A 10,587-nucleotide genomic window follows, 5' to 3' on the forward strand; every position below is an offset into this window, starting at 1 on the left:
GCATCATGTGAAGACTACTGGAGTCTATCAGTACAATCAGCTTCTATGAGCTGAAAAAGTCAAAGAATAACATTCAAATTGATATGTTCATAAGTTTTCAAAAACAACTATACTCTACTACATGATTAATTATCCCTTGAATTAATATTCATGTATCCCCTGTTCTTGTAATATCTGAAGTATATTATACAAAATATTTCCAACACATGCATAAATATATTTAGGCTTAATTACAATTTGTAAATATGCAACTTTTCAAACAATAGTAATGTCTAATTATAACTGAATTTTAATAATTTAACATTGAATTTTCCTTTTAGTTTCTTATAATTATTGTGTTGATTTAAAATTCAAAGTTCTGGATATTATCCTCTTTTCTGTTTTTATAGCATTGTTGTTTATTTAAGTTAACATTTCTTGAGTAAGTAAAGCTACGTGTGAGTGTGTTTATGTGTGAGTGTGTATGCCATTGTGTTTGCAGATGTTGTGTGTGCATGTCTGAGCATGCATACATGTGTGGGGATGTATATAAGTGAATATGGGTGTGTGAGTCCATGTGTGCAAGTATGGGCGAGTTTGAATGTGTGTGAGTTTTTATGTATAAGAATATGTGAGTTTCTGTGTTTGAGCATGTATAAATGTGTTTGAGTGTGTGTTTTGAAAGACTCTATTTGTGAGAATGTAAGCAAGCTAGTGTGTAAATGTGTGCAAGTGTATGAATGTGTTTGTGAGATATAAATAATATGTTAGTGAATATGTTTAACACAAATTAATTACATGCACTGCAAAACAAGTTAGCCTATGAATAAAAAGAAATTTTATCCAAAATGGAAATTACATAGAAAATGTGACTGAATTCACACAGAAAGAATAAAGTAAACATGCTCACATATATAATGTGAGGTTTGCTGAATGAAAGTTCTGCCCTGTCAGCCTGGTTGCACAACCGCTTCAGCCCCAAATAAGCACATGGAGACTTATATTAATTATGTAACTGTTGGTTGGTGACTAGGGCTTCTTATTGACTATCTCTGTCTTAGGGATTAACCTATTTATATTAATCTAAGTATATCCATGTGGTCTTATTTTACTGGAGAAGGGTCTGGATCTCTTACCCCTTTGTGATCTCACATGAATTCTGCTAAGCATTCCACAGAGAAGGGAGTGATTTCCTGCTTGTCCCTGCTTATATACTGATTCTGCCCAGTTACATCACTTCCTGTCAGTCTGTACAGACCTCCAGACATCTATCGTTAGCTAGTGACAAGTTTCTGCCCAGTTATGTAACTTTCTGTCTGACAAATCAGCCAATCAGTGCTTTATTCATTAAGTAATAAGGAAAACACATACACAGAAGACCATTCCCCATCACACATATACTGTTTTCTTCTTAGTTTGGGGCTTAAGAATCATAATAGTGTTCTGTGTACAAAACAAAAACATTTCAAATAGTCACATCTTTAAATTGTTGACAAGACTGTTTTATTTGATAACATGAACCTTGCAGATTAGCAACCTAATCTGCAAATTCCTAACTCTTGGGCCATTAAGAAGAATATCATGGGATAAATGACATAAAATAAATAAATGGAACTCTTGCTAATGGACACTCTTTTCTCATTAAAGAATAGGGAATATTCTTTAATGAAAAAATCTCAAATTAGAAAATTAAAAAATTGGAATGTAGAAAATATTCTACTGATTTGAACTCTAATGAAAAAATTAAAATCTTAAAAGCTGATCAGAACATCAAATTCTGCTAATTTTTAATGCTAAAGTCATGTATCTCAGGCATTGAAACATTTGATTTCTCAGAACCCTAATCAATAAGAAGATGAAGTCTAGAGCAAAGCTATATTTGAATTCACTAGCTTCCCTTTTAACTAAAGAACTTGTGAAAGTCACAAGTTAACCCTTAGGTATTCAATCCAAATGACTATGTTATCTAAGGCATTTATTCTGTTTATTAAATAAAATGTTAGAATTTCTTTTAATAGAGCTTAACACAAACTATGCATATATTCCTCTTTGTTCCTTTGGATATGTACTAAGGTAATAGAATGTCTAGCTTTTAAAAATAGGCTTAGTGGGTAAGATATTAGCCATGCAGGCATGAAGATCTGAGTTTGCATATTCAAAACCCATGTAAAACCCAGGGCAGAAAAACTTCTGTAATCCCAGTGTTCCTGTGAGACATGGGTGATAGATTCAGAGTTGTGGATGTCACAGGCCAGTCATCTTGGCATAGGCAACAGCAAACAACAAACAGTTTCTCACAAACATATGAACAATTAGGACCCCCCACACATATGCACATTGGCACTTGTGTACATATAGTCACACAAGTATGCATACCCATTTCACACAAGATATTTTTTATGTTTTGAGACAAGTTCTCTCTATGCAACCATGGTGGGCCTGGGATTTGCTATATAGACTGCAGTGGCCTTGAACTCACAGAGATCTGCCTCTCTCTGCTAGGATGAAAGGCATGTTCCATCATTCCTGGCACATGCAAGATAGAAAAAAAAGAAAATCCTACTTAGGGGTCAAAATTGAAGTGATAAAACATATACACATGTAATACTATAGAAAGAACACCAAATTATTCAGAATACTTACTAGCTGTTTTCCTGGGTATTAACTATTTTTCTCTATCTGGACATCACTGCAACTTACACAATGGGGTACTATTCAGCAGAAAAAAACAACAAAGCAATCTTGAAATTTGCAGGCAAATGGACAGCACTAGAAGAAACCATCCTGAGTGAGGAAACCCAGTCACAAAAAGACAAACATGGTATGTACTCACTCATATATGGATTTTAGACATGAATCAATGGAGTGCCAGACTACAATCCCTCAGCCAGAGAGTATGGGAAACAGAACCTTCAACCTATGACTAATGGAAGCAGAAGCAGACACCCACAGCTAAACACTGAGGTGAACTCCTGGAACCAAGAGAGGGAGAACTGATGAGCAAAGGGATTAAGACTGGGCTGGTTTAACCTCCAGAAACAGCTGACTTGTACAAGGGGGATCTCTTGAACCCAAGACTGATGGCTGGGAGTCCAGCATGGAATGATTCAGATCCCTTGAATGTGGGCATCAGTGAGGAGGCCTAGGCAATCTATGGGACATTGGGTAGAAGATCAGTATTAATCCGTGGCATACAAATGGACTTTCGGTACCAATCCCACAATGAGGGATGCTCTCTCACCTGGACTCTTGGGGAAGGGCCTAGGCCCTACCATGAATGAAATGACAGACTCTGGATATCCCCCATGGATATCCCCTGGGTAACAGAGTGGGTATTGGGGGGCACTGAGGGGGTAGGTGGGAAGGCATGGGAGAAGGGGATGGAGAGGCAGCTGAGATTGACATTTAATTTAAATTAAAAAATAAAAATATAATAAAAAATAAAACCCACCAACCTATAGCAAAAAATTTGTAGTAGTATACGTGCCTCTTTCAAAATGCTGAATTTCATTATGATATTTTTATATGTGGGTGCCATTTACTTTACAGACACATGGTCACTGTGGAATGTAATCCCTGAAGTTCAAATGGTGTTTGACTGTTTGTTTTCCTGTGACCCCACTGGCCCCTGGACACTCTTTTAGGTGTGACTAAGAGTCAAAACATAGTCTTGGGATCAACAGATAACACAATGAGCACATATTGAGAGACAATATTGTAAGAGTTGCTGAGTTATCTGAGTGTGTGCTTGGTCTCCACAGGAGCCAGAAATGGTGTTGATTCACCAGAACTGGAGTTACAGAAAGTTATCAGTCACCATGTGCGTGATGGAGACTGAGCCAGGGTCCTCAGCTAGTGCTCATAATCGCTGATCCATCTCTCTAGACCCTTTTGTTATCTAGATAAAACCCATTAAGAGTCAGGTAAATTGATTTGCTAAGGCTGCGATAACAAATCCCCACAGGAAAGGTGGCTTGCACTTGGCCTCTCCCTCTTGGCTTCAGTTTTCTCGATCATGGTGGTTGTGTCTGTGTCTAAATTTCTAAACGTATAGATATTTCTATTCTTACAGAGGACACATTTGAGAATAGATTAAGCCTCACTTTAATACAAGTACCACCTTTAGATCTTCAAAAACATTCTAAGGCACTTGGTGATTAGACGTCCACTATCTGAAGGGGGTGATGTGCAGTTGATTAGACGTCCACTATCTGAAGGGGGTGATATGCAGTTGATTAGACGTCCACTATCTGAAGGGGGTGATATGCAGTTGATTAGACGTCCACTATCTGAAGGGGGTGATATGCAGTTGGTTAGACGTCCACTATCTGAAGGGGGTGATATGCAGTTGATTAGACGTCCACTATCTGAAGGGGGTGATGTGCAGTTGATTAGACGTCCACTATCTGAAGGGGGTGATATGCAGTTGGTTAGACGTCCACTATCTGAAGGGGGTGATATGCAGTTGATTAGACGTCCACTATCTGAAGGGGGTGATGTGCAGTTGATTAGACGTCCACTATCTGAAGGGGGTGATATGCAGTTGGTTAGACGTCCACTATCTGAAGGGGGTGATATGCAGTTGGTTAGACGTCCACTATCTGAAGGGGGTGATGTGCAGTTGATTGATTAGACGTCCACTATCTGAAGGGGGTGATGTGCAGTTGGTGACACGGTGAAAATGTACAGATTGATTGTTACCCTTACGACAGGTCGTGCATTGAAGGCCAACACAAAGTACAAGAGTTTTGACCGTTCTCTGCTTCGTCTTCTTCAGCTTTGAGCTCTTTGCTTCTTCCCAGACGTCTCCATATGACACTTTTCCTCGTCTGTTGTGTGCTGTTACTTTTCCTCCTCCCACTCTACTCTGCCTCATCACCCACGTCCGATACAAGCACACCTTCTGCCCTCCCTTGCTTTGCCTGTATTCCTGCCTTAGCCAGAATGTATTGCTTCATCATTTTACTATTAGAGTGCCCCCATTTAACATGGAGAGAGGGCAAACTTTGAGTCTGAACATGTAAGAGGAAGAGGGAGAAACACTTTTGATCAACAGCATTAAATTTATTAGAAGCTAGAATCTTTACTTCAGAATTCGAAAGGTTAGTGGCATATTTTTGATAAGGAACATATTTCTTAGGTGGATTTTGATTCATGTCATTATTTTTTAAATTTATGTTTCCTTTTGGCTTTATATTTTTTAAAAAAATATGACTGATCTGATGAACCATGGTGGTATATGGCATTTAATCTGTGGGTTTGAGGCCAGGCTGATCTACAGAGTGAGTTCCAGGACAGGTAAGGCTATAGAAAGAAACCCTGTCTCAAAAAAAATTGCCATTCATTTTCATTCTAGTGGGAGAATAACCTTATAATGATGGTGACATACAGGACAATAATAAGTGCTGACCTTCACTAAGTGTTATTGTGTTGTGCAAGCTATGGGGTCCTTTTAAAGGGTATTTCTATTTAAGGCTTATAATTATGAAGATTAATTACTTTAATGTTCTTCATTTTATGAATAAAGAATATGAACTATGACTCTTTAGATTAATAATTGGCTCAGGTTCAAACTAATAACACCTTGAGAAGCTTAATTTTTTTGAACATTTTGACTTCAGATTTTGTGCTCTTGGCAATTTAATAGAAATTGTCAGGCAATTACAAAACTGTTTCCACAATGCTAAGTTTGACTTAGGCAGCCAGCAGTAAACAGATGCTGGAAAAGACCCCTTGACTTTCCCAGGTTCCCCTTTATATCAGCATTTGTTCAGAGTAGAAATTACCATGCACTCCTGAGGATGTAGGGCATGGCCTCTGTTAGTAACTGGCTCCTGTCAATATGCTAGAGGGTTTGAAGTACCTGGACTCCACTTAAGTCATTAATAGCCTTCAACGATCATAAACCCTGGTGAGCGCTGATTAACCTTTTCATTACAGTTTTCTATGTGGGATAAAATGCCAACTTCAGGGTGACCATTTAGCATGGTAATGTGCTACGCCAACAGGAGAGATTCAGCAACTTTCAGAATAAATTATTTCTCAAGCAGTCATTTTTTTCTGCCTGAAGATTGCTGTAAGCTCTGTATTCCATCAGTAATTCTGCACCTGTCATTTTTACATGTAAGAACCTGAGAGGAATAAGTTATGACTTCTCTTTCTTACCAGAAGCATCTTCACAGGTAAGTAAAGATTCTTTATGGAATTAATGTACTGCTGTTTCAGTACATAGGTAGATATAAATCATGGTATCTTCCTGTTGATGCACACACAAGCAGACACAAACACAGGCACAGACACATAGACACACACACACACACACACACACACACAATACACACACTGGGTTGCATGGTGTGTGCCTCTTTACTCCTATATAGAAAAAGATATAGCTACACAATAAGGTATTTAGTAGATATATCAAAAATATCTTGAAATTTATTTTGAGGCCATGTTTCAAATTCTTAAAATTTTCAACTTCAATGTAAAAATAGAGAGAAATATAGCAAGTAAGTACACAATGAAGGAATAGTAGTTTGTCATTGATGTTTAGACCCCAAAATGAATGTAAAAAACAATTCTGGAAAATGCATCAGACACTGAAAACCATGAAATTGTTATTTCATCTTCAACTCTCCTTAGGTTCTTTCATTTTCACTCTGTTGTTTAATTGTGTTTCTTCATTTTACTTCTAATCTCTTTCCAGTTTTCCCACTAAAGGTAAAAATATAGAGAAGAAAGTAGGTTTCCATTCATCCTTGTATATGCTTTGTCTCTCAGAGCTCATGGTCATTTCTATGTAGCCCTCTGTGTAGTCAACTGTGGTGTGATGAATATACCTTGTGCCTTCAGTACAGTGCACTAAGATGATCCTAAAGAAAGTACTTAAAGAAGTCAAATTATCATATTTTACTTCTCATAGGATTGCTAATCCTGAAGAAAATTCTAGAGTAGAAACTAGCTGCTTGTGTGCAATTCCAATGTATATACTCTAGTTCTGCAGCCAGTTTTCAGAAGGGTAAATTCTGAATATCTTATTGTCCAAGTAAGTTTATAAAGTCCATTCTTCACTCTACCTGAACAAGTCACATGAGTCATTATTTCTGGTCTTATGGTTGGAAGACCTGTGGATATTGCTTATTTTTTTATTTTGAAATTTTTAAGGCAACGCCAGTCCTTGAGTTTACATAATCTTCATTCAAGCAACTAGAGAATGAAAATAGATTCACTATTTTGTTAACAGTTCAGTGTGCTCTGTCAATAGAACATTGCAGATATTTGAAAGAGGGATCCATGTTCTAATTTGAAGACTAAGAATTCCGTTGGAGCTCAAACAACTACAATATTTCTACAACACAAAAGGAAAGATGTGTTTGAACTTTTGCCTGCAAACATGTTGATTGACACATGATAACACATGTTTATGTAGACCTTCAACTGCATGATCTTGAGTCTTACATAAGAACAAGGGCATGTGAAAAGAGCTACACGCACAATTAAGACGTCTATAGGAACTGGGCAAGCCAAGTTCTCCCACTGAAGAAATTTCTCTGCAAAATACCTTAAATAGTCTTCATACTCAGGCTGAATACTAAGTTCTCTACTTTCTCCATTCCAGTAAGACATCCCAATTAATTCTGTGATTCGGAAAAGTCTAGCCATAGGCTTATGCCACCTAAGTCTATAATACTTGAGTGCCCCTTTGCTAATGCCTTGGCACTCTGGAGATCATAAAAACTTCATGTACAACAAAGTGGCAAATGAAGAGGTAAGAGGAAAACACACAACACTAAGAAGCAATTTGTCACCCACAGCACCATCTAAGCAGATACAAAATGTCCTGTGAGAAAGAACAAAGCTTCCCTCAGTCGAAATACTGGGTCTCATTCTGGATTTTAGTTTTATTCATCATTGCAGGATTCTTCTACTACCTGTATCACATGATTTTGAATCATTTCTCTGCTTCATCAGTCCCATACTGCTCCCTGTAGATGTATTTGTAGAATGACAGGGTATCAATCAGTATAACAGTTTTAGAGTGTTAACTTTCCAGTTAGTGCTTGGGAAAATTACCAGGTTTTGATAGGAGAGTGCCACGAAATGAACTGCCTAATTGAATTTAACACAAATGTACACGAAAAGACTTAAACAAAATGTATAACCTTGCTATTTTGAAATAGTGAAAAATCTGAGACTCTCCCATGTTATACAGAAAAGAGGTTTATTTAGCACACAATCTAGAGCAGTGGTTCTCAAATTGTGTGTTGCTTTCCCTTTTGGAAACCCCTAACTCCAAAAATATTTACATTATGATTGTTAGCAGTAGCAAAATTACAGTTCTGAAATAGCAGTAAAGTAGTTTCATGGGGGAGATAATCGCAACATGAGGGACTGCATTAAAAGGTCATAACATTAGGAAGGTTGAGAACAACTCTTCTAGAGGGTTAAGAACCAAAGGGTTATTATATTTAGTGATATCCTCCCAAAGTGGCACAGGATGTTACATGATAATTGAGGGGGAAGATATGGGTATATCTAGCTATCTCTATTTTTCACTATAAAGTCATTAATATTAAGATTTTCCACAGATGATATTTTAGTATCTTAATCACTTCTATACCTCTTACATCTAAATACCACAGTCAAATTAACTTTCTAATTTAATATTTTACAACTGAGATTTAACTCTAACGCATAATCTTAGGGATACACTCTTAATCTCAAACTATACCACATCACTGATTATAACTTTAGCATATTTTCTTCTTTTGTCCTATATGGCACAAATATAGGGTATACATTTATCATATCATAGTCATGTTATATGTATCTACCATATCTATCATCTATCATAGTCATATCACTTGATCCCAATCATACAAAACAGATGACATCCCTAATCTTGCGGAGGTCGTGCTGCTTTGCTTCACATTAAGTTGGCCTAGGACAGAAAATCAAGGGAAGGCAAACTCATATGAGTCAACAAACTCCCATGACATGCAAAATGGCAGTTTAAAAACATATCTATTAGTCAGCATCTAGGGAGTAGGTAGAGTTTAGCACTACATACAAGGGCATGCATGCATGTGCACACACATGTGCCTTGTATTTATGCAGGTAAATATACAGTCTATGTGTAGTCCTCATCCATAGCATCAACTCATCAAAAGCATTCACAAGAAAACTGTTACATCTGTACTGTACATGAGCATGAGCAGACTTTGTCCTTTGTTATTATCCAAAATATAGTACACAGTCATTTTCACAGCATTTGTGTTGTGCTGTGTATCCTATTGAGCTGATTTCAAGCATAGTATGTTATTATATGGTTATACACAAACACTGTGTCACACATCATTTCATGCAATAGATTTGTGTATCAGTTGATTTTGGTGTCCTGATCAAAAAAGAGAAAGGGACTGAATCCAGCCTCCTGTGGCTACCAAGGCATGACTATACTTACTACTTATTGCAAAGCTACAGATGCTTTCTCATTGTAAAAACTTGTGGGTGAAAGAAACCTTAGTTATATTAATAAAAAACATCATGAATAATATAAGTACTGTGAAGCTATTGATACCTTGTTAGACACATTCTGTTCTTTTGGTCATGGTCATTTTAACTGGAATGAGATGGTGTCTCACTGGTGTTTTTATTTCAGTTTCTCTGATTACTAGTGATTTTGAGCATATTCTCACACATTCATTACCCATTTTCCTGTCTTCTGAAAAACATGATCTCCTTGGATCATCAATGTTTTTTAAAATGCAAATTATTTGGAGTTTGTTTGGTTTAGATTTTTATATTTATTTTGTAAGTTTGTTTGTTTCTATTGATTTGCTTGAGTTCCTATGTGAACCCTTTAGCATATTTATGGTTTAAATGCTTTTTATCCATTTATGCAAGTTATCTCTGCTCTTTTGATGATTTCCTTGCATTTGGCTTGCAGCATGAAAACTGGGAAGTCAAGGTTGTTGTGATTGAGATTTCCTGTTGAAGAGTGATGAGCAAAACCTGAATGGTTAGGTCAGACTCCTGTGGTGCACTTGCTGGTAAAGAAATGCAAATGTCATTATCATCAAAGTTTCTCTTCACAAACTGTACATCATTTAAATGGAGAAAGTGAGGCTCTGAGAAAGCTTGACATTATTTTAATATTGCCCTCAAAGCAACATAACTAGACCTTTAAAACTATGTCTAACATCTCACAAATTCCATGGCCTAGAAGACTAAGCTCCACTTGGCTGATTCTTCTGACCAGGGATTCACTAATTTGCTGTAAAGCTACCCCATTCCATTGTGCTACAGTCTCTTCTGAAGCTTGGAAAGGGACCACTTCTGCGTTTATTTGGTTGTAGTGTTTGTTTTCAGGTCACTGTATGACTGGGTCGTTCATCTTGTAGAAGTTGCCTCTTCCAACATTTGATCAAAATATGACCCATCCATCTCCTTAGTGGCCAACAGCAGGTGTGGTCTCAGTATTCTCACTTGTCACTTTGCTCACAAATGCTAAGTTATTTTCTTCCTAACCCTTTAGGGAAATATGCTGCTCAAACTATGCTCTCAATGTTTGGCATTATAAAGGAAATGTCTGTGGATCGTGTTTGA

Source organism: Mesocricetus auratus, unplaced genomic scaffold (genome assembly GCF_017639785.1).
Source record: "Mesocricetus auratus isolate SY011 unplaced genomic scaffold, BCM_Maur_2.0 Super-Scaffold_100006, whole genome shotgun sequence".
Taxonomy (NCBI): domain Eukaryota; kingdom Metazoa; phylum Chordata; class Mammalia; order Rodentia; family Cricetidae; genus Mesocricetus; species Mesocricetus auratus.